This window comes from Zea mays, chromosome 4 (assembly GCF_902167145.1).
Source record: "Zea mays cultivar B73 chromosome 4, Zm-B73-REFERENCE-NAM-5.0, whole genome shotgun sequence".
Classification (NCBI taxonomy): Eukaryota; Viridiplantae; Streptophyta; class Magnoliopsida; order Poales; family Poaceae; genus Zea; species Zea mays.
The window spans coordinates 54,681,222-54,706,983 of NC_050099.1; the positions used below are offsets into that span (position 1 = coordinate 54,681,222).

At 44.7% G+C, this 25,762-nt stretch overlaps 1 long non-coding RNA gene across 1 annotated transcript; it reads right to left on the minus strand.

Annotated features, from left to right (window-relative positions):
- Positions 1 to 21,683: 21,683 nt before the first annotated feature.
- LOC118476906 (uncharacterized) lies at positions 21,684 to 24,507 on the minus strand. Its single transcript, XR_004857746.1, has 2 exons — positions 24,427 to 24,507; positions 21,684 to 23,062 (listed from the first exon to the last, which is right to left on the minus strand). It is a non-coding gene; the product is annotated as an uncharacterized lncRNA (long non-coding RNA).
- Positions 24,508 to 25,762: the final 1,255 nt, after the last annotated feature.

A 25,762-nucleotide genomic window follows, 5' to 3' on the forward strand; every position in this document is an offset into this window, starting at 1 on the left:
GAAGCTGGCGAGTTCCTGAGGCCGACCTTCCTTGGCGCACCGGACACTGTCCGGTGTACACCGGACAGTCCGGTGAATTATAGCTGAGTCCCCTCTGGAAATTCCCGAAGGTGGCGAGTTTGAGTCTGAGTTCCCCTGGTGCACCGGACATGTCCGGTGGCACACCGGACAGTCCGGTGCACCAGACCAGGGGTGCCTTCGGTTGCCCCTTTTCTCCTTTGTTGAATCCAAGACTTGGTCTTTTTATATTGGCTGAGTGTGAACCTTTTACACCTGTATAATCTATACACTTGGGCAAACTAGTTAGTCCAATTATTTGTGTTGGGTAATTCAACCACCAAAATTATATAGGAACTAGGTGTAAGCCTAATTCCCTTTCAATCTCCCCCTTTTTGGTGATTGATGCCAACACAAACCAAAGCAAATATAGAAGTGCATAATTGAATTAGTTTGCATAATGTAAGTGTAAAGGTTGCTTGGAATTGAGCCAATATTAATACATACAAGATATGCATGGATTGTTTCTTTCTTATATAACATTTTGGACCACATTTGCACCACGAGGTTTGTTTTTGCAAACTATTTTGTAAATCCTTTTCAAGGTTCTTTTGCAAATAGTCAAAGGTGAATGAATAAGATTTTTTGCAAAGCATTTTCAAGATTTGAAATTTTCTCCCCCTGTTTCAAATGCTTTTCCTTTGACTAAACAAAACTCCCCCTAAATGGGATCCTCCTCTTAGTGTTCAAGAGGGTTTTGATATATCATTTTGAAATACTACTTTCTCCCCTTTTTGAACACAATAGGAAAATCAATTGATAAATATTCAACACTAAGTTTTTGAAATCGGTGGTGGTGCGGTCCTTTTGCTTTGGGCTCCTTTCTCCCCCTTTTTGGCATGAATCGCCAAAAACGGAATCATTAGAGCCCTTGAAGTTACATTCTCCCTCTTTAGTCAAAAATAAATGAGTTAAGATTATACCAAAGATGAAGTACGGTCCTTTTGCCTTGGGCTCATTTCTCCCCAAAGAATAGAGAGTTGCTTGGAGTGATGGCGAAGTATGAGTTACGGAGTGGAAGCCTTTGTCTTCGCCGAAGACTCCAATTCCCTTTCAATATGCCTTATGACTTGGTTTGAAATAGACTTGAAAACATATTAGTCATAGCATATAAAAGAGACATGATCAAAGGTATATAAAAGAGCAATGTGTGCAATTTTTAACAAAAGAAGTTCCTAGAATCAAGAATATTGAGCTCATGCCTAAGTTTGTTAAAAGATTGTTCATCAAGAGGCTTGGTAAAGATATCGGCTAATTGATCTTTAGTATTAATGTAAGAAATCTCGATATCTCCCTTTTGTTGGTGATCCCTTAAAAAGTGATACCGAATGGCTATGTGCTTAGTGCGGCTATGCTCGACGGGATTGTCGGCCATTTTGATTGCACTCTCATTATCACATAGCAAAGGGACTTTGGTTAATTTGTAACCGTAGTCCCGCAGGGTTTGCCTCATCCAAAGCAATTGCGCGCAACAGTGGCCTGCGGCAATATACTCGGCTTCGGCGGTGGAAAGAGCAACCGAATTTTGCTTCTTTGAAGCCCAAGACACCAAGGATCTTCCCAAGAACTGGCAAGTCCCCGATGTGCTCTTCCTATCAATTTTACACCCCGCCCAATCGGCATCCGAATAACCAATCAAATCAAATGTGGATCCCCGAGGGTACCAAGGCCCAAACTTAGGAGTATAAGCCAAATATCTCAAGATTCGTTTTACGGCCGTAAGGTGGGATTCCTTAGGGTCGGATTGGAATCTTGCACACATGCAAACGGAAAGCATAATATCCGGTCGAGATGCACATAAATAAAGTAAAGAACCTATCATCGACCGATATACCTTTTGATCCACGGACTTACCTCCCGTGTCGAGGTCGAGATGCCCATTGGTTCCCATGGGTGTCTTGATAGGCTTGGCATCCTTCATCCCAAACTTGTTTAGAATGTCTTGAGTGTACTTGGTTTGGCTTATGAAGGTGCCCTCTTGGAGTTGCTTCACTTGAAATCCTAGAAAATACTTCAACTCCCCCATCATAGACATCTCGAACTTTTGTGTCATGATCCTACTAAACTCTTCACATGTAGATTCGTTAGTAGACCCAAATATAATATCATCAACATAAATTTGGCATACAAACAAATCATTCTCAAGAGTTTTAGTAAAGAGTGTAGGATCGGCTTTTCCGACTTTGAATCCATTTGCAATAAGAAAATCTCTAAGGCATTCATACCATGCTCTTGGGGCTTGCTTGAGCCCATAAAGCGCCTTAGAGAGCTTATAGACATGGTTAGGATACTCACTGTCTTTAAAGCCGGGAGGTTGCTCAACATAGACCTCTTCCTTGATTGGTCCATTGAGGAAGGCACTTTTTACGTCCATTTGATAAAGCTTAAAGCCATGGTAAGTAGCATAGGCTAATAATATGCGAATTGACTCAAGCCTAGCTACGGGTGCATAGGTTTCACCAAAATCCAAACCTTCGACTTGGGAGTATCCCTTGGCCACAAGTCGAGCTTTGTTCCTTGTCACCACACCATGCTCGTCTTGCTTGTTGCGGAAGACCCATTTGGTTCCTACAACATTTTGATTAGGACGTGGAACTAAATGCCATACCTCATTCCTAGTGAAGTTGTTGAGCTCCTCTTGCATCGCCACCACCCAATCCGAATCTTGAAGTGCTTCCTCTACCCTGTGTGGCTCAATAGAGGAAACAAACGAGTAATGTTCACAAAAATGAGCAACACGAGATCGAGTAGTTACCCCCTTATGAATGTCACCGAGGATGGTGTCGATGGGGTGATCTCGTTGAATTGCTTGGTGGACTCTTGGGTGTGGTGGTCTTTGTTCCTCTTCCTCCTTGTCTTCCTCATTTGCATCTCCCCCTTGATCATCACCAATATCTTGAGACGGCTCATTTGCTTGATCTTCTACTTCATCAACTTGAGCTTCATCCTCATTTTGAGTTGGTGGAGATGCTTGCGTGGAGGAGGAAGGTTGATCTTGTGCACTTGGAGGCTCTTCGGATTCCTTAGGACACACATCCCCAATGGACATGTTCCTTAGCGCAATGCATGGAGCCTCTTCTTCACCTATCTCATCAAGATCAACTTGCTCTACTTGAGAGCCGTTAGTTTCATCAAACACAACGTCACATGAGACTTCAACTAGTCCAGTGGACTTGTTAAAGACCCTATATGCCCTTGTGTTTGAGTCATAACCAAGTAAAAAGCCTTCTACAGTCTTAGGAGCAAATTTAGATTTTCTACCTCTTTTAACAAGAATAAAGCATTTGCTACCAAAGACTCTAAAATACGAAATGTTGGGCTTTTTACCGGTTAGGAGTTCATAGGACGTCTTCTTGAAGATTCGGTGTAGATACAACCGGTTGATGGCGTAGCAAGCGGTGTTGACCGCCTCCGCCCAAAACCGATCCGAAGTCTTGTACTCATCAAGCATGGTCCTTGCCATGTCCAGTAGAGTTCGATTCTTCCTTTCCACTACACCATTTTGTTGTGGCGTGTAGGGAGAAGAGAACTCATGCTTGATGCCCTCCTCCTCAAGGAAGCCTTCAATTTGAGAGTTCTTGAACTCCGTCCCGTTGTCGCTTCTTATTTTCTTGATCCTTAAGCCGAACTCATTTTGAGCCCGTCTCAAGAATCCCTTTAAGATCTCTTGGGTTTGAGATTTTTCCTGTAAGAAGAATACCCAAGTGAAGCGAGAATAATCATCCACAACAACTAGACAGTACTTACTCCCGCCGATGCTTATGTAAGCGATCGGGCCGAATAGATCCATGTGTAGGAGCTCCAGTGACCTGTCGGTCGTCATTATGTTCTTATGCGGATGATGAGTGCCAACTTGCTTTCCTGCTTGGCATGCGCTACAAATCCTGTCTTTCTCAAAATGAACATTTGTTAGTCCTAAAATGTGTTCTCCCTTTAGAAGCTTATGAAGATTCTTCATTCCAACATGAGCTAGTCGGCGGTGCCAGAGCCAACCCATGTTAGTCTTAGCAATTAAGCAAGTGTCGAGTTCAGCTCTATCAAAATCTACCAAGTATAGCTGACCCTCTAACACTCCCTTAAATGCTATTGAATCATCACTTCTTCTAAAGACAGTGACACCAATATCGGTAAAAAGACAGTTGTAGCCCATTTGACATAGTTGAGATACGGAAAGCAAATTGTAATCTAAGGAATCAACAAGAAAAACATTGGAAATGGAATGGTCAGGAGATATAGCAATTTTACCCAAACCTTTGACCAAACCTTGATTTCCATCCCCGAATGTGATAGCTCTTTGGGGATCTTGGTTTTTCTCATATGAGAAGAACATCTTTTTCTCCCCAGTCATGTGGTTTGTGCACCCGCTGTCGAGTATCCAACTTGAGCCCCCGGATGCATAAACCTACAAAACAAGTTTAGTTCTTGACTTTAGGTACCCAAATGGTTTTGGGTCCTTTGGCATTAGACACAAGAACTTTGGGTACCCAAACACAAGTCTTTGACCCCTTGTGCTTGCCCCCAACATATTTGGCAACTACTTTGCCGGATTTGTTAGTCAACACATAAGATGCATCAAAAGTTTTGAATGAAATGTCATGATCATTTGAAGCAATAGGAGTTTTCTTAGGCAACTTAGCACGGGTTGGTTGCCTAGAACTAGATGTCTCACCTTTATACATAAAAGCATGATTAGGGCCAGAGTGAGACTTCCTAGAGTGAATTCTCCTAATTTTGCTCTCGGGATAACCGGCAGGGTATAAAATGTAACCCTCGTTATCCTGAGGCATGGGAGCCTTGCCCTTAACAAAGTTGGACAATCTCTTAGGAGGGGCACTAATTTTGACATTGTCTCCCCTTTGGAAGCCAATGCCATCCTTAATGCCCGGGCGTCTCCCATTATAAAGCATGCTACGAGCAAATTTAAATTTTTCATTCTCTAAGTTATGCTCGGCAATTTTAGCATCTAATTTTGCTATATGATCATTTTGTTGTTTAATTAAAGCCATATGATCATGAACAGCATTAACATCAACATCTCTACATCTAGTACAGATAGATACATGCTCAACAATAGATGTAGAGGGTTTGCAAGAATTAAGTTCAACAATCTTAGCATGAAGAATATCATTTTTATCCCTAAGATCGGAAATTGTAGTTTTGCAAACATCAAAATCTTTAGCCTTAGCAATCAAATTTTCATTTTCTAATCTAAGACTAGCAAGAGAAATGTTCAATTCTTCAATCCTAGCAAGCAAATCATCATTAGTATCTCTAGGGTTGGGAATTGAAACATCACAAGCATGTGAATCAACCTTAGTATTTAAACTAGCATTTTCATGTCTAAGGTTGTCAATCATCTCACGGCAAGTGCTTAGCTCACTAGATAATTTTTCACATTTCTCAATTTCTAGAGCATAAGCCTTTTTAACCTTAACATGTTTCTTGTTTTCTTTAATTAGACAATCCTCTTGGGAATCCAAAAGATCATCCTTTTCATGAATAGCACTGACTAATTCATTTAATTTTTCCTTTTGAGCTATGTTAAGGTTGGCAAAAAGGGAACGCAAACTATCCTCCTCATCACTAGCATTATCATCACTAGAAGATTCATATTTAGTGGAGGAGTTAGATTTAACCTTTTTCTTTTTGCCGTCCTTTGCCATGAGGCACTTGTGGCCGACGTTGGGGAAGAGAAGTCCCTTGGTGACGGCGATGTTGGCGGCGTCCTCGTCGTCGGAGGAGTCGCTTGAGCTTTCGTCGGAATCCCATTCCCGACAAACATGGGCATCGCCGCCTTTCTTCTTGTAGTATCTTTTCTTCTCCTTTCTTCTCCCCTTCTTGTCGTCGCCTCGGTCACTGTCACTAGATATGGGACATTTAGCAATAAAATGACCTGGCTTACCACATTTGTAGCAAACCTTCTTGGAGCGGGACTTGTAGTCTTTCCCCCTCCTTTGCTTGAGGATTTGGCGGAAGCTCTTGATGACGAGCGCCATTTCCTCATTGTCGAGCTTGGAGGCGTCGATTGGTTGTCTATTTGGTGTAGCATCCTCCTTCTTTTCTTCCGTCGCCTTGAATGCGACGGGTTGAGCTTCGGATGTAGATGGATCATCAAGCTCGTTGATCTTCCTCGAGCCTTCGATCATGCACTCAAAACTTACAAAATGCCCGATAACTTCCTCGGGGGTCATTTTAGTATATCTAGGATTACCACGAATTAATTGAACTTGAGTGGGGTTAAGGAAAATAAGAGATCTTAGAATAACCTTAACCACCTCGTGGTCGTCCCACTTTATGCTCCCGAGGTTGCGCACTTGGTTCACCAAGGTCTTGAGCCGGTTGTACATGTGTTGTGGCTCCTCCCCTTTGCGAAGCCGGAACCGACCGAGCTCCCCCTCGATCGTTTCCCGCTTGGTGATCTTGGTGAGCTCATCTCCTTCGTGCGCGGTTTTGAGCACATCCCAAACCTCCTTAGCGCTCTTCAACCCTTGCACTTTGTTATACTCCTCTCTACTTAAAGAGGCGAGGAGTATCGTTGTCGCTTGAGAGTTGAAGTGCTCGATTTGGGCTACCTCATCCTCATCATAATCCTTGTCCCCTACGGATGGTACCTGTGCACCAAACTCAACAACATCCCATATACTTTTGTGGAGTGAGGTTAGATGAAATCGCATTAAATCACTCCACCTAGCATAATCTTCACCATCAAAAGTTGGTGGTTTGCCTAATGGGACGGAAAGTAAAGATGCATGTTTAGAAATGCGAGGGTAGTGTAGGGGGATCTTACTAAACTTCTTACGCTCTTGTCGTTTAGAAGTTACGGAGGGCGCGTCGGAGCCGGAGGTTGATGTTGATGAAGTGTCGGTCTCGTAGTAGACCACTTTCCTCATCCTCTTTTGTTTGTCCCCACTCCGATGCGGCTTGTGGGAAGAAGATTTTTCCTTCTTCTCTTTGTGGTGAGAAGAAGATTTCTTCTCCTTCCCTTTGTTGGAGGAGCTCTTCTTCTTCTCCCTCCGTTTGGTGAGGGACTCTTCCGATGAAGTGCTCCCGTTGCTTGTAGTGGGCTTTTCGCCGGTCTCCATCTCCTTCTTGGCGTGATCTCCCGACATCACTTCGAGCGGTTAGGCTCTAATGAAGCACCGGGCTCTGATACCAATTGAAAGTCGCCTAGAGGGGGGGTGAATAGGGCGAAACTGAAATTTACAAATATAAACACAACTACAAGCCGGGTTAGCGTTAGAAATAAAAACGAGTCCGCGAGAGAGGGCGCAAAACAAATCCCAAGCGAATGAGCAAGTGAGACACGAAGATTTGTTTTACCGAGGTTTGGTTCTTGCAAACCTACTCCCCGTTGAGGAGGCCACAAAGGCCGGGTCTCTTTCAACCCTTCCCTCTCTCAAATGGTCCCTCGGACCGAGTGAGCTTCTCTTCTCAAATCAAAGCCGGGAACAAAACTTCCCCGCAAGGGCCACCACACAATTGGTGCCTCTTGCTTTGATTACAATGGAACTTTGATCACAAGAACAAGTGAGAAAGAAAAGAAGCAATCCAAGCGCAAGAGCTCAAAAAGAACACGACAAATCTCTCTCTCTAATCACTAAAGCCTTTTGTGGAATTGGAGAGGATTTGATCTCTTTTGGTGTGTCTAGAATTGAATGCTAGAGCTCTTGTAGTGGTTGAGAAGTGGAAAACTTGGATGCAATGAATGGTGGGGTGGTTGGGGTATTTATAGCCCCAACCACCAAACTTGACCGTTGGCTGGGTTGTCTGTTCGATGGCGCACCGGACAGTCCAGTGCACACCGGACAGTCCGGTGCCCCCTGCCACGTCATCATTGCCGTTGGATTCCAGCCGTTGAAGCTTCTGACTTGTGGGCCCGCCTGGGTGTCCGGTGCACACCGGACATCTACTGTTCCTTGTCCGGTGTGCCGGAGTGGGCGCGCCTGCCATCTGCGCGCGCAGAGTGCGCATTAAATGCGCGGCAGAGAGCCGTTGGCGCCGACTAGCCGTTGCTCTGGAGACGCACCGGACAGTCCGGTGCACACCGGACAGTCCGGTGAATTATAGTGGACGAGCAGTTGGCTTTTCCCGAAGCTGGCGAGTTCCTGAGGCCGACCTTCCTTGGCGCACCGGACACTGTCCGGTGTACACCGGACAGTCCGGTGAATTATAGCCGAGTCCCCTCTGGAAATTCCCGAAGGTGGCGAGTTTGAGTCTGAGTTCCCCTGGTGCACCGGACATGTCCGGTGGCACACCGGACAGTCCGGTGCACTAGACCAGGGGTGCCTTCGGTTGCCCCTTTTCTCCTTTGTTGAATCCAAGACTTGGTCTTTTTATATTGGCTGAGTGTGAAACTTTTACACCTGTATAATCTATACACTTGGGCAAACTAGTTAGTCCAATTATTTGTGTTGGGTAATTCAACCACCAAAATTATATAGGAACTAGGTGTAAGCCTAATTCCCTTTCATGTACGCGATAACGTGGCCGTCGGAGAAGTGCCTAAGCCTTGTAGAAGCACAGCTGGCGGTGCGGCTGGGATCCTGCTGACGTCTCCTTGCTTCCGTAGGGGGCTGAGAACCACCGACGTCATGGACGCACGCGGGGAACCATCGTTACCTGTTACCGGGGTGAGCCAGATGGGACGCCAGTCTTGTCCCCTCGTAGCCTGAGCTAGCTAGGGATAGGGTAATGATGTATCCCCTGTGGCGCGGTCGGTCTGAGCCCAAGATCAAGCGAGGCGGAGACTTCTCCTGAGGCCGAGGCCGGGGTCGGGCAAGGGCGCGATTCCTCCCGAGGCCGAGGCCGAGGCCGAGTCCTGGGGTCGGGCGAGGCAGAGACCTCCTCCCGAGGCCGGGGCCTAAGGTCGGGCGAGGCGGAGCTTCCTGTTGCGCCCGAGGCTGAACTCGGCTATTGTCAGTCTTACCCCGGTGGGTGGCACATGTAACACCCGGATTTTAGGGGTCCAAAACCCGGGCGCTAACAAAAACACCAGGTATGCTGGGACCAAGTCTCACACATATGATGTAAAGTGGCACAGGATCGAATGTCACATCTTTATATATAACAGGAGTTCTATACAAAATAAATAATTACATTATAAGGAGACAACGGTCCAGCAACCCAAAGTTGACTGGGAGACGACGACCTAGACCACTCACGAACTCATCGCAGCATCTTCCATGAGCATCATCCTGCAGTACCTGGTCTTGACCTGTGGTGTATGTGAGACAGCAAGAGTGAGCTCACATACGTTCATCGCTCAACAAGTTGTGGGGAATAATGTGCATGAACTCGCCAAAGGTGGGAGCTCACGTGAAGTGTAAGGCTTACCAAAGGAGATGGTTAGAGCTGAGCATTGCTTTTAAAGTTGGTTAAAATTTTATTAGCAGTTACTAAGTATAAGTAAATACCAACCCAGTTAAATAGTAGAACAAAAGTAACAACTTCACCTGCGATGCAATGCATATGACAAATTGAGTTTAAGTTCCATAATTTAATCATGTGAGTGTCCGAGCCGCTCATGACCGTGAGCACGGCTAGTATACCAGTTTTACACTCTGCAGAGGTTGCGCATCTTTACCCACAAGTCATGTTACCCATCTGCCAAGGGATCGCGACTTCCCATACACCTCTACCGAGGAGGCGAGGCAGGGTAACACTACGAGGCCTTTACAAAGTTCCACTAGCTTCAGAAAACCCGCTACAGTTTATAGGAAGCTCCAATGCAGGAATCCCTTGCAGGACCGCCATCACAGCAAAATCCTCCCGAGGGCCTCCCCAGGAATCCCTTGCAGGACCGCCATCACAGCAAAATCCTCCCGAGGGCCTTCCCAGGAATCCCTTGCAGGACCGCCATCACAGCAAAATCCTCCCGAGGGCCTCCCTACACTGACCACTCCCCTACTGCCCTTGCCCCTTTCGGGTAAGGTAGTCTTCCACTAGCTTTCCTAATTAATCGGCCAAGGGCGTCCCATTAAACCCTTGTGGTAGCACTGTTTTCCCGGGTGGTTCTCCATGTTCCAATTAACATAATGATCTTATCATGAACAGTGATAATAAACAGATAATAAAAGTGTGATCATGAATAATGTATCTTCATACCCAAAACCACATAAAGCACTAGCAAGTACTACCCAAAAAGTTCAGTGGTAAACAAGGTATAAAGATAGACAGACTAGGGTAACCTATTGGGTCCCATCAAATTAACCTATGCAGATCATTATGATTAATTAGAACATGAGTGGGTAAAAAGAAGTGATCAAGGGCACAACTTGCCTGGGACTTGAGATTCTAGGTACCAGGATGATCTTCAGGTGACTCGTGACCTCACGCTAGTCGTAGCAATACAAACAAGCAGTGTATAGGCAAAATTAACATCACACCAAACATATAAACAAAATACATAATAATAATGTACACATTAAAATAAGATTCTAGGAACAAGAATCATTAATTTTGGAGTTATAGATTTTAAGTTATGGATTTCCAAAGATTCTATGTGCTCAGTACAAGATTAATTAAGATAACAATTTTAATGTGATTTTTATGTAAAACCAGTGGCACTAAATGATAAACAATAATATTACAAAATTATAGGAACTAGAATGGGCTAATTTGGACTTAATATGAATTTTCTATGGATTATACAAGTTTTACAACTATTTCTATACTCAAAATCAATTTCTAAATATCTTTTTCCTGTTTTATTTAATTCCTGGACTGCGCCTCAAATACAGGAAAGCACAGGGGCCAAATCAGAAGTAATCTACAGACTCAACCTAGCCCGAGGGTGGACGGCGGGTTAAATAACCAAGACTCCGAGGGCTCATTAGTAAAATGTACCCACGAAGGGGTACGGGGTTTTTACGGCCGTTGGATTGTAAGCGGACGGTGCAGGTTAGATCGGTATAATCCCGAACCGGTACGCAGCGATAGCCCTCGGATCTGAATCTGACGGTCACAAATTAATTGATCGAGATCTATTTCGAGCCGAAGGATACCGATCCGACGACCCAGAACCAAATGCCCCAATCGGTACGCCAGAACTAATCTGGGCCGTCCATCCTTGGATCCACAGCCCCGCGCTACCCCACATCATTCCGATCACCAGAGCGACGGCGCAGCACCGAAGCACGGCGGAGCATCGCCGGCGGACACGCAATCCGACGCCCGAATGCCCCAAACCCAAAATTGACCGGTGCTAAACCTAGAGGAGGTGATGGCGAACACGGAAAGAAGATTCTCACCCGCGATTGAAGGAGTAGCGAGCTCGACCACGGTTCGGGGCGGGTCCGCGACACGAGCAGAACGCCGGTGAGGGATTCTGGTGATCCCGCGCCTGCCCGCTTGCACTGACACGGTCCGAGGACGACTGTGGAGACTACCGGACTCCGGATGAGGCCCAGGTGATAGCGCACGACCAGCTCACGGCGGAGACGTCTTCCCTCCGATCTCTTCCTCTCTCACTGCGACGGCGGCGCTAGGTTTCCTGGAGGGGCCATGGAGGGCTCCGGTTTTATACCCATGAGGAGAACGGAGTCCGTGCAGGTGAGTTTCACGCGGCCGAGGAACCAGGGCGGTCATGGCCGAGGATCACGCGCCAAGCGCCGGCCACCCGCGCGACGCGGACGATTCCGTTGAGGAAGGGGCGTCTGACCGTATGGGCCCGCACGGCAGTGGTTAGAGCGAGCCAAGCAGCGGCTGGCCGCGTGGGCCCGGGGTGTCAGCGCGCCACCCACGGTCAGTTTGGGCCGCGCGCAGGGAAATCCCCTGGTGGGCCGAATAGCCACCAGTGAGCCCAGATAAGCTTCTTTCTCTTTTTTTTTCTGATTTCTTTTTCTCTTTTTTTTTCAATTTCTAGAATTCAAATTTACATTCAAATCTTGTGACAAACTTTATCTTCAAGTTATATTGTGACCTTAAGGTACTAATTTTGTAAATACACATAAACTTTCTTTATATTTTATATATATATATTTTTTTTCGAACTCTCAAATTAGGTATTAAATCCTTGCTTTTGCCACCAATTTATTTCTATTAGTGGCATAACTCTTTCATTAGATGCACAAACAATAAACTCCAGCATGTCACATGATTTAATAGTATATCTTTTTATTATTTATTTATTTGTTCTCTTGTGATGTTCTCATGAGATGATAAATATGGACAACACACATATATACAAAGGAATATCAATTCTCCTCTTAGGCTATCTTCCACCAATTGCAAGTTGGGTATTACAAATCCTACCCCCCTTAAAAATAATCTCGTCCTCGAGATTTGTAAGAAAGAGGATGCAACAAGTTTGGTTTGTAGTCTATGTTTCAATTTCTAAGGGGTTTTAATACCAAAAGATTTTTTTGTTCAAGTTTATAATACAAATTAGCATGTGATTACGGAAACATGGGTATATGTATATCCACTTTATTATGTAGGATAGAAGATGTCTTTAGAGCATAGATAGGTTTGGTTATGAAAGGGTAGGGCTAGGAAAGACTCTATCCAAGATTGTGGATCTTGATTACTTTTGAAGATCTAGCTTGAACCTTATCCTTCCTTGATTTGATGAGCTCGATCATCTTCGATCTTCGTTCTTGAAGTCTTTATCCGAATTAGGGACATGTAGTTAGGATAACTTGTAGGTAAGGACAGATGGTTAACAGGCTGGTGGCATAAGATAAGTGTATTATGGCAACATCTAGGATGGGAGGGGTGGTCACCATGAATATGCTGGTAAGTTATTTGTTCATGGGTGGTTTGGTCTGATGTACTAATTTAAGTTAAAACATGGCCAGCAGGGTCTAATCTATTTCACTAGTATTAACTAGTCCGTTAAGTAGCTCACTTTAGATTGGACCGTATTAGATTAGATGGGATCTAGAGTAGATTGGAGTGACTAGATTAGACTAGATAATATCTAATTACTTTGGATTAGATCATGGTTGTTATTCTAGAGTGGGATAAATATGCTAATTAGGGCATGATGAATCCATAAAGATAAGGTAGAATCTTTTGAGATAAGATGGATCTATGGGTGTAGAATAGAATCTTTTAAGATGAGATGGATATTGTTTGGCTAGATCCTCTAGTTTATCTAGTTATTTTTTTTTTATAGGTGTTTTTTTTTCTATATGTATATGCAGATGTAATTGTGGACATTACTCCACAACTCATCACACTCAATCAAAAATCCAAATCAGACATGTATCACAAGAACAAACATTCAGGCATATAGATAAAAAAAATAGTTTTGTTTTTGTTCCTAAGAATTGGTCTCCTTTTCCTAAGGATCACTTTAGGCACAGGATTTCAAAGTGTGAAATCCGCATTTGTCTTTAGAAAAGGTAAGAATAATCAGAGTAAAGCGGAAATAGATGAGAAAGATTAAGAAAAGTTTAGAGAGAATCAGAGTAGCAGAGGTAAGTAGATAATGGTTGTTCAGTTCTATCTAGGTTTCGTCCTACAGTCAACATTCCTCTGATACCACTTCTGTAACACCCGGATTTTAGGGGTCCAAAACCCGGGCGCTAACAAAAACACCAGGTATGCTGGGACCAAGTCTCACACATATGATGTAAAGTGGCACAGGATCGAATGTCACATCTTTATATATAACAGGAGTTCTATACAAAATAAATAATTACATTATAAGGAGACAACGGTCCAGCAACCCAAAGTTGACTGGGAGACGACGACCTAGACCACTCACGAACTCATCGCAGCATCTTCCATGAGCATCATCCTGCAGTACCTGGTCTTGACCTGTGGTGTATGTGAGACAGCAAGAGTGAGCTCACATACGTTCATCGCTCAACAAGTTGTGGGGAATAATGTGCATGAACTCGCCAAAGGTGGGAGCTCACGTGAAGTGTAAGGCTTACCAAAGGAGATGGTTAGAGCTGAGCATTGCTTTTAAAGTTGGTTAAAATTTTATTAGCAGTTACTAAGTATAAGTAAATACCAACCCAGTTAAATAGTAGAACAAAAGTAACAACTTCACCTGCGATGCAATGCATATGACAAATTGAGTTTAAGTTCCATAATTTAATCATGTGAGTGTCCGAGCCGCTCATGACCGTGAGCACGGCTAGTATACCAGTTTTACACTCTGCAGAGGTTGCGCATCTTTACCCACAAGTCATGTTACCCATCTGCCAAGGGATCGCGACTTCCCATACACCTCTACCGAGGAGGCGAGGCAGGGTAACACTACGAGGCCTTTACAAAGTTCCACTAGCTTCAGAAAACCCGCTACAGTTTATAGGAAGCTCCAATGCAGGAATCCCTTGCAGGACCGCCATCACAGCAAAATCCTCCCGAGGGCCTCCCCAGGAATCCCTTGCAGGACCGCCATCACAGCAAAATCCTCCCGAGGGCCTTCCCAGGAATCCCTTGCAGGACCGCCATCACAGCAAAATCCTCCCGAGGGCCTCCCTACACTGACCACTCCCCTACTGCCCTTGCCCCTTTCGGGTAAGGTAGTCTTCCACTAGCTTTCCTAATTAATCGGCCAAGGGCGTCCCATTAAACCCTTGTGGTAGCACTGTTTTCCCGGGTGGTTCTCCATGTTCCAATTAACATAATGATCTTATCATGAACAGTGATAATAAACAGATAATAAAAGTGTGATCATGAATAATGTATCTTCATACCCAAAACCACATAAAGCACTAGCAAGTACTACCCAAAAAGTTCAGTGGTAAACAAGGTATAAAGATAGACAGACTAGGGTAACCTATTGGGTCCCATCAAATTAACCTATGCAGATCATTATGATTAATTAGAACATGAGTGGGTAAAAAGAAGTGATCAAGGGCACAACTTGCCTGGGACTTGAGATTCTAGGTACCAGGATGATCTTCAGGTGACTCGTGACCTCACGCTAGTCGTAGCAATACAAACAAGCAGTGTATAGGCAAAATTAACATCACACCAAACATATAAACAAAATACATAATAATAATGTACACATTAAAATAAGATTCTAGGAACAAGAATCATTAATTTTGGAGTTATAGATTTTAAGTTATGGATTTCCAAAGATTCTATGTGCTCAGTACAAGATTAATTAAGATAACAATTTTAATGTGATTTTTATGTAAAACCAGTGGCACTAAATGATAAACAATAATATTACAAAATTATAGGAACTAGAATGGGCTAATTTGGACTTAATATGAATTTTCTATGGATTATACAAGTTTTACAACTATTTCTATACTCAAAATCAATTTCTAAATATCTTTTTCCTGTTTTATTTAATTCCTGGACTGCGCCTCAAATACAGGAAAGCACAGGGGCCAAATCAGAAGTAATCTACAGACTCAACCTAGCCCGAGGGTGGACGGCGGGTTAAATAACCAAGACTCCGAGGGCTCATTAGTAAAATGTACCCACGAAGGGGTACGGGGTTTTTACGGCCGTTGGATTGTAAGCGGACGGTGCAGGTTAGATCGGTATAATCCCGAACCGGTACGCAGCGATAGCCCTCGGATCTGAATCTGACGGTCACAAATTAATTGATCGAGATCTATTTCGAGCCGAAGGATACCGATCCGACGACCCAGAACCAAATGCCCCAATCGGTACGCCAGAACTAATCTGGGCCGTCCATCCTTGGATCCACAGCCCCGCGCTACCCCACATCATTCCGATCACCAGAGCGACGGCGCAGCACCGAAGCACGGCGGAGCATCGCCGGCGGACACGCAATCCGACGCCCGAATGCCCCAAACCCAAAATTGACCGGTGCTAAACCTAGAGGAGGTGATGGCGAACACGGAAAGAAGATTCTCACCCGCGATTGAAGGAGTAGCGAGCTCGACCACGGTTCGGGGCGGGTCCGCGACACGAGCAGAACGCCGGTGAGGGATTCTGGTGATCCCGCGCCTGCCCGCTTGCACTGACACGGTCCGAGGACGACTGTGGAGACTACCGGACTCCGGATGAGGCCCAGGTGATAGCGCACGGCCAGCTCACGGCGGAGACGTCTTCCCTCCGATCTCTTCCTCTCTCACTGCGACGGCGGCGCTAGGTTTCCTGGAGGGGCCATGGAGGGCTCCGGTTTTATACCCATGAGGAGAACGGAGTCCGTGCAGGTGAGTTTCACGCGGCCGAGGAACCAGGGCGGTCATGGCCGAGGATCACGCGCCAAGCGCCGGCCACCCGCGCGACGCGGACGATTCCGTTGAGGAAGGGGCGTCTGACCGTATGGGCCCGCACGGCAGTGGTTAGAGCGAGCCAAGCAGCGGCTGGCCGCGTGGGCCCGGGGTGTCAGCGCGCCACCCACGGTCAGTTTGGGCCGCGCGCAGGGAAATCCCCTGGTGGGCCGAATAGCCACCAGTGAGCCCAGATAAGCTTCTTTCTCTTTTTTTTTTCTGATTTCTTTTTCTCTTTTTTTTTCAATTTCTAGAATTCAAATTTACATTCAAATCTTGTGACAAACTTTATCTTCAAGTTATATTGTGACCTTAAGGTACTAATTTTGTAAATACACATAAACTTTCTTTATATTTTATATATATATATTTTTTTTCGAACTCTCAAATTAGGTATTAAATCCTTGCTTTTGCCACCAATTTATTTCTATTAGTGGCATAACTCTTTCATTAGATGCACAAACAATAAACTCCAGCATGTCACATGATTTAATAGTATATCTTTTTATTATTTATTTATTTGTTCTCTTGTGATGTTCTCATGAGATGATAAATATGGACAACACACATATATACAAAGGAATATCAATTCTCCTCTTAGGCTATCTTCCACCAATTGCAAGTTGGGTATTACAGCACAGCAGTCGGAGCGGGGCGAGCGGCGCTGTTTTCCTGTCAGGTCGGTCAGTGAAAGGGCGAAGTGACTGTGGTCACTTCGACCTTGCCGACTGAGGCGCGCGTGTCAGGATAAGGTGTCAGGCGATCCTCGCATTAAATGTGCATGCGATACGGTCGGTTGGTGAGGCGATTTGGCCAAGGTTGCTTCACAACGAAGCCTGCCCGAGCTGGGCTTCGGGCGAGTCGAGGGTGCGCCCACCGCCTGAGGAGGCCCTCGGGCGAGGCGTGAATTCGTCCGGGACTACTGTTCCTGCCCGAGGCCGGGCTCGGGCGAGGCGAGATTGCGTCCCTTGGTAGACGAGGCCTTGACCTGAACCGTGCCCATCAGCCTTTGTGGTTTGCGCTGAGGGTGGTTACCAGCCGTGTTTAGGAGTGTTGGGGGTACCCCTAATTACGGTACCCGACAGGGAGCAAATTTTAAATCTTGAAAATGCTTCTCGAAATCTTATTCATTTACCTTTGACTATTTGCAAAAAAACTTTGAAAAGAATTTCAAAAAGAATTTGCAAAAACAAAACAAGTGGTGCAAGTGTGGTCCAAAATGTTAAAAGAAAGAAAGCAATCCATGCATATATTATGAAAGTTTAAATTGGTTCAATTACAAGCAACATTTGCACTTACCTTATGCAAACTAGTTCAATTATGCACTTATATATTTGCTTTGGTTTGTGTTGGCATCAATCACCAAAAAGGGGGAGATTGAGAGGGAAATAAGGTCAAACTTTTTCCTAATTGATTTTGGTGGTTGAATTTCCCAACACAAATAATTGGACTAACTAGTTTGCTCTAGATTATAAGTTCTACAGGTGCAAAAGGTTCAATACAAACCAATAAAAAAGGTCCAAGATAGGGTTCAAAAGAAAGGAGCAAAAGAAACCGGAGGCTGCCCTGGTCTGGCGCACCGGAATGTCCGGTGTGCCACCGGACAGTGTCCGGTGCACCAGGGTGGATCAACTCGAACTCGCCACCTTTTGGTTTCTGGAAAAGCCACTCCGCTATAATTCACCGGACTGTCCGGTGTGGCACCAGACTGTCCGGTGTGCCAGCGGAGCAACGGCTACAGCACAACGGTCGACTCCAACGGAAACCTGAAAAGCGCTACAGTGCGCGGACAGTTCGTGCAGAGTCAGAGCAGGTGCCAGAAGGCGCACCGGACAGTGAATAGTGACTGTCCGGTGCACCACCGGACTGTCCGGTGGCCCAGTCTGTCAGAGCTTCAACGGTCGAACCCTAACTGTTGGGTGACGTGGCTTGTCCGGTGCGCCCATCGACAGCAGCCCAACCCCAACAGTTGGTTTGGTGGTTGGGGCTATAAATACCCCCAACCACCACCACTTCAAGGCATCCATGTTTTCAGCCATTGCATTCAATACAAGAGCTCTAGACTTCACTCCAAGACACAAACAAGAGATCAAATCCTCTCCCAAGTCTAAGATCACTCCAAACAATTAGTGACTAGTGAGAGAGAGATATCTGTGTTCATTTGAGTTCTTGTCGCTTGGATCGCTTTTCTTCTTCCTCCATTCTTGTTCTCAAGCAACTTGTAATCAAGCAAGAGACATCAAGTTGTGGTGGTCCTTGTAAGGGGTCTAAGTGACCCATTGATTAAGGAGAAAAGCTCACTCGGTCTAGGTGACCGTTTGAGAGGGGGAAAGGGTTGAAAGAGACTCGGTCTTTGTGACCACCTCAACGGGGAGTAGGTTTGCAAGAACCGAACCTCGGTAAAACAAATCACCGTGTCATCCGCTCTATTTCTTTGGTTGATTTGTTTTCGCCCTCTTTTTTGGACTCGGTTATATTTCTAACGCTAACCTGGCTTGTAGTTGTGCTTAAAGTTTATAAATTTCAGATTTGCCTATTCACCCCCTCCCCTCTAGGCGACTTTCAAGTATGTCGAATTAAATGTTCTAGTTCATATTTGCATGACGTAAATGCGATAACTTCACAATCGTAACTTCGATCTCGTCGTTTCTTTTTCTCATATGACCGTAGAAGCGAACTCTATTTCATATTGCACATTTTTATAATGATTTCCCTTGTATGGTGTATTGTTCCTTTCTGTTTCAAGAATGTTGAATGTATATTCGCACTCGCCTAGATAACATTCCGTCCGTGGAGTCTGAGAAAGTTGTAGGAGAAGCCCCTGAGCTACAGCAGTTTGGTGAAGGCAAGTGTCCTCTGACCTATTATGTCCTATTTACTTTATAATTCATTTTCCCGCATACTATGAGTAACCTAAGGATTGACTATCTTTCTATTTATTATGTCCTTGATTACCTTTTGGGTTGGGCTATTATGATCAACTACATGCTAGTGCTTTACTTTAATCAACGAACATGATGAGAATTGCTTTTTGATACGATGATTCATACTGATTATGATTATGAGCTTGTGGCATTTTAGGGGGCTCGAGCTATTTCTCAAGTACCTCTCCGTAAGGACCTGTTCGTTGAGAGACCACCCGAGACAACAGTACAACCATGAGGGTGGTTTGAGACACTCTTAGCTGGTTAATTGGAGGAATCTAGTGGTGTAGTTTGCTTCGCCGTTGTATCGTCAATGGGGGCTGGGGCATAGTGCTTGCTCTACTAAGGGTGGGGTGTCGAGGTTCTTTCAATTTGGTTTTGTTAGTGACCCCCTTAGAGAGGAATATTGTGCTTGCACGATTGACGAAACCTAACGGGCGGCTAGACACCAGGAGAATCTTTGTAAAGGCTAGGTAGTGAAACCTTGCTGACTCACCTTGGAAGTGTTTGAAGGTTTGATCGACCCTAGGCAAAAAAGGGATCATGGCTCGTGGGTAAAGTGTGCGACCTCTGTAGAGGGTTAGAAACTGTTATATCAGTTGTACTCACGATTAAGACTTAAGAGCAGCCTTGGGATCCTCTTTGATTAGAGATACTCTAGATACATTTATTTTGATGGTTTAATGATGATGGCTATACTTATGATTTCTGGTACTTTCCTCTCTGAGGAGGTGCTTTCTTTTGGGATATCAACTTTGTAACTATGATAAAACTTGGCTTCTACTAATGATAAATATCTGACAAACTAAAAGCAACTGCTTTGATCTTAACCCCACATACAGCTAGTCCAATTTAGCCAAACGGGACATTTGCTAAGTACGATGATGTGTACTCACCCTTGCTTAAACACTAAAAACCAGGTTGTCCACATTGCAACCATTGCTTAGAAGAAGATGAAGGAAACGCGGAGGACTTTTAGGTGTTTCAGGACTTCGAGGAGTTCTAAACTAGATTAGCGGCAAACCCCCAGTCAGTTGTCTGTGAAGGCCTTATCTTACTATGTTTCATTTAGCACTTTGATTTCTATTTAAGTTAATGACTATGTGGATGTTTCAGACATCATGATGTAATAAAGTAATACTTCTTTACGCTATTATTTGAGCATTGTGTGATAATGTCCAATTATGTAATCGTTGTGTATGTGAATTTATAATCCTGGCACGTACATGGTTCGCATTCGGTTTGCCTTCCAAAATCGGGTGTGACAACATCCAAGTCCTAGATGTGAGGCATCACAATAAACATCAAATCCTTTATGAATATCTAGCATTACCAAAACCAGTGCAGTGGTTAGCTTTTCCTTGAGTTCCTCAAAACATTTCTGGCAAACTTTGTTCCATTTAAACTCTTTACTTTTCTCCAGCAGTGAAGTAAGAGGTTTCACTAACTTGGAGAAGCCTTCGCTGAATCTTCTATAATAACCTGCTAATATCTTTGACACTCCTTTAGTTGTTTCCAATTTAGTATTTCACTTATCTTGCCTAGATCTACCTTAATTCCACCATGAGTTATAATATATCCTAAGAAGGAAACTTCCTTCGGCCAAAAACCACACTTCAAAAATTTTGTACACAACTGATTGTCACAAAGCTTCTGAAGAACTAGTCTAAGATGATCTTCATGTGTTTCTTCATTCCGGGAGTATACCAGTATATCATCAATGAATATTACTATGAACTTGTCGAGATATTCCAAGAATACTTTATTCATCAAGTTAATAAAGTATGCTGGCGCATTAGTCAGTCCAAATGACATGACCAAAAACTCATATAATCTGTATCTTGTGGTAAAGGTTGTCTTGGGTACATCTTCAGCTCTAATCTTCAGCTGATGATAGCCTGATCTTAGATCTATCTTAGAGAATATCTTAGGTCCTCTCATCTAATCAAACAAGTCTTCAATCCAAGGTAAATGATATGTGTTCTTAACAGTTACTTCATTCAAGCTTTTATAATCAACACACATTCTTCTTGAACCATCTTTCTTATCCACAAATAGAACTAGAGCTCCCCAAGGGGGGAGCTCGGATGGATAAAACCTTTTTCTAACAATTATTCTATATGTTTCTTAAGTTCACCTAAATCCTTAACATCCATTCTATAGTCTTTTTGATATAGGTGCAGTTCCAGGTAATAATTCAATAGAGATTTCTACATCACGATCAAGTGGCATACCTGGTAATTCCTCTAGGAACACGTATAAGTATTCACATACGACTCTGATGTTTTCCAAAGATTTATCCTCCAAATGATTTACCACGGTTCCTGCTTCTGCTGGCATGCTAACATTGACCTCAACTATTTGTCCTTACGGACTTGTTAACATAACCATCCTCTTAGCGCAAGATATTACTCCACCATACTTGGTTAGATAATCTATACCAAGTATCACATCAATTCCACTAGATTCCAAGATTATCAGCTCTATGTCACACCCGGTTTTAGAAGGTAAACCGAATGCGAACCATGTACGTGTCAGGATCAGAACTCACGTATATAGCGATTACATAAATGACTCATCATAGCACAATGCTTCGAATATTAATAAAGACTAAGTAATAATACTACAGACTATAGTCATTTACATGATATAAATCAAAGTGCACATAATAGAAACGTAACCAACGTAAATAAACCCGCCACATACAGCTGACTGGGGGAGGTCGTCAAACTCATTGAAGTCCTGGAACTCCTAGAAGTCCGCCTTATCACCTTCTTCTTCTTCTTTACCTGAGCATACATTGCACCAAAGGCAACATGGTGTTTTGTGAAAGCAAGGGTGAGTACACATCAACGTACTCTGCAAATGTCCCGTTTGGCTGAGGTGGACTAGCTTTATGTGTGTTTAGGATTAAAGCAGATGCTTTTAGTTTGTTAGGTATTTATTATTAGTACAAGCCAAGTTTTAGCAATAACCAACCCGTGAATCATTTCCTCACCAAGGAACATCATTATCATCATCGAACAAAAAACCATTAATAGAACCATTGTATCTCAGATCATCTGCATCTCTAATCAAAGGAGCTCCCAAGGCCACTCATAACCGTCAGCACTACTGATATATCAGTTTCGATCCTTTGCAGAGGTCGCGCACTTTACCCATGAGCCGTGATTCCCATTCTGTCCAAGGAGCACTTATCCTCATTGACCACTACCTAGGTGATATGGTAGGGTATCACTACGTAGCCTTTACAAAGATTCCCCGTGTGTGTAGTCGTCCGTTAGTTTTTGCCAGTCGTACATACACAGTACTCCTCCCTAAGGTGGGTAACTAACAAAACTGAAACGAATGAACCTCGGCACCAACCCTTAGCAAAGCAAGCACTATACCCCGGCCCCCATTGATAGCACAACGGTGAAGCCAACTACACCCCTAAGTTCCTCCAATTAATCAGCTAAGGGCGTCCCATTCTACCCTCATGGTTGTACTGTTTTCCCAGATGGTCATCCAGCGAACAAGTCCTTACAGAGAGGTACTTGGGAAACAGCCTGAGTCCCCTAAAATCACACAAGTTCATCATCATAATCAAGATATCATCATGTATCATAGATATTCTTATCATGTTCATTGATTAAAGTAGAGCGCTAGCATAAAGCTAACCACAATAACCCAAAAATTAATCAAGGATGAGGTAAATAGAAAGCTAGTCAATCCTTATGTTTTAATTGTATAATGCGGGGAAATGAATGTGAATAGGATATAAGTAGGTCAGAGGACACTTGCCTTCACCAAACAGAAGCTTAGGGTCTTCAACATTATGGAACTCGAGGAGCTTGTTCGCTTGGTCGTGAAACTTGACTGTCGATTCCTTAAAGCTTAGGAATAGATCGCAATCTATTCGCGACGCGCAACGAATACAAACTGGCACAAGAAACACATATACTTGCATAAGAACATTACACCATACCAGATAAAATATTATAAAAACGAGCAATATAAAATAGAGAGCGCTTCTACGGTTACACAAGGAAAAGGAACGAACCAGTCGAAGCTATGGTCGAGAAGTTATCACGTTTACACTAAACCAGTATTAATCAGAATATTTAATTTGACATAATTATATTAATTGAACTTTATCAAATGTACATTAAAACTACTACTTAGCTTTGGCTAAATTACTGTTTTTTTATAGTGGACGATTAAATAAATAGTTAATTTACTGACATGAGTGGTTATGAGCGAACGATTTAATATTACGCACAGACAACGCGCGATACACAAAAACAGCGTGCGCGACAGACACACGTGAACGACGTGAACAACACGGCATCACGTGCACCAGACGCGCGACAAGAACGTGCGAACAAACAACAACGACGCGCAAATAGCGCGCGAGATAGCGTGAAACAGTGTGCGAGACATGCGTGATCGATGTGTGCTGCAGTACGTGAATAATGTGCGAACCAGATGCGCGACAAAGCGCGCGACACACAAAAACGATGCGCGCGACGTGCGGAATTGGCATGCGCGACACCCACAAATGACGTGACCTACGGGAAATCAATTTTCGTGTTTATGCTAAACAAGTAGTAATTCGAAATGTCCGAATCAGCATAATCATGAAACAATTATTTACAGATATGAAATAAAACTATAGGTTAGTTTTAAGTGGAACATTATTCTAATACCCAACTGATGAACAAATGATTAATTAAATAAATCAAAATTCACGAATTATTATGACGTGGCGTAATTCTATTGGTTTCGGATTGACCACATAGAGGGTCGCATGGATCTTGGTCGCAGAAGATCCCACGTAGGATCTCGCGTGGATGGGGATTCTCTCTTTCGTCTTCCCTGGAAACACAACCGCACTCCGCACGCATCAAAATCCACACAGGGGGAGGCTTCGCCTGGCCATCGGGATGAGGCTGGCCGCCGCGCCACCGGGCCACGTGCGCCTGCAGGGGCCCGAGGGGGGAGGGGGCGTGCAACCGCGAGGGGGCGTGCAACCGCGAGGGGCCGTGCAGTCTGTCGCGCCGGGCGAGCCAGGCTTGGCCGCACGCGCAGGGAAGGACGGGCTGGGCGCTGGCTGATCCGATGGTTGGCCTCACAGGCCTGCAATGGTGCACAAGGCCGCCATGGCACGAGCTCGTCGGGGATCAGGTGCCGAGTGGCCGCCGCGCGCAAGGGAGAAGAGGTGGGGGCCACGACCAGGGGCCCTGCGGCGTAGCACGCCAAGGGGAGAGGACGCCGAGGGAAAGGAGGTATAAGGAGAGACTCACCTGCGTATGCGATGACCAATAACCGCCTCTCCGTGATTTGGATCTGGGGACGAAGTGCATATGTGAGCAGATGGGAGAGATCTGTAAATCCCAAATTTGGATGGAATAATTTTTTTATACAAAAAGCTTTGGAAATTATGGAACCCTACGTGATTAATTGTTCTCTTCTCTTTTGCATATGTAAATAAAGAGATCAAGTTGAATAAATTAAAAATGCATTCATGCTGATGTATTATTTTGTGTGAAGCATTTTATTTGAATAAAGGAATCACAATTTAAATTTGAATTCAAATTATAAATGAGAATATAAAACAGAAAATGAATAAAAAAAGAAAGAAAGGAAAATTACCGTAATGGGTCGCCAGGATCAATTTCGGCCCGACCTCATGCTCCACGCACGTGCGCCAGGCCCACCTCGGCCCACCGAAACTGCGCCCGCGCGTCCGCGTGCACTGACGTGCGGGCCCCTACGTCGGTGACACTCACACGTATCCGTGCAGTCTCCGAACCGACTGACTTGTGGGGTCCACCCCTGTTCATCTTCTCGGCGCTGTAACAGACCGAGCGACGCGGGAAATCTCGGCGCCTATGTCACGCCTGGGGGTTGTGGCGTCCGACCGGGTCGTGCTATAAAGTCGTGTGCCCCTGCGCCCCTCTCCTCCTCTTTTCCCCAAACCCTAAGCTCACTGCCGACGTCAAGCGAGGTCCAGTTGCCAGCGCGCGGTAGAATTAGCTCCACCGGTCATCTCCACCTAGCCGCCTCGGGCCCTGTGGATATGCGTGGGATGTCGACCGCTCATCTCTAAAGCCCGTGCGAGACTCGTCCACGCCCGGAACGATGCGTCGCTGCAGGAATTGCTCATCAGAGTTTGAACTGCGCCGTTGTCCGCCTCGTGTCGTGGTCAAGCATCAACACGACAGTAACGCCAGTATGATAGTTCCTATAACGATCGCCATCTTCCATTCTGGAAGTAGTTCCCTCTAGGATAGCTTCGGGGAGCCATATGGTCGTATGTAGGGGCCTCCGGCGGGCGCGCCACTGTAAACACGGGCGATGCTGTCGCCTACGCACCTAGGAGGGGGAAAAACGCGTATCGGCCATCTGATCTAGGTGTAACGGCTGGGATTAGAATATTGTCCCCGTTCAGCGTGGTCCAATCTGGACCACCGATCGGAGATTCGATGCATGAGATTAAATCACGCGTAACGGTAGGGGTTGTTAGAACTGCGTCGTTGGATAAGTATCGGACACGTAGGAATCCGTCTTAGCTATTTAAGATCCGAGTCGTATACTGTTGATCGTAGGGCTGGAACAGGGGGTCGGTTATTTGGGATC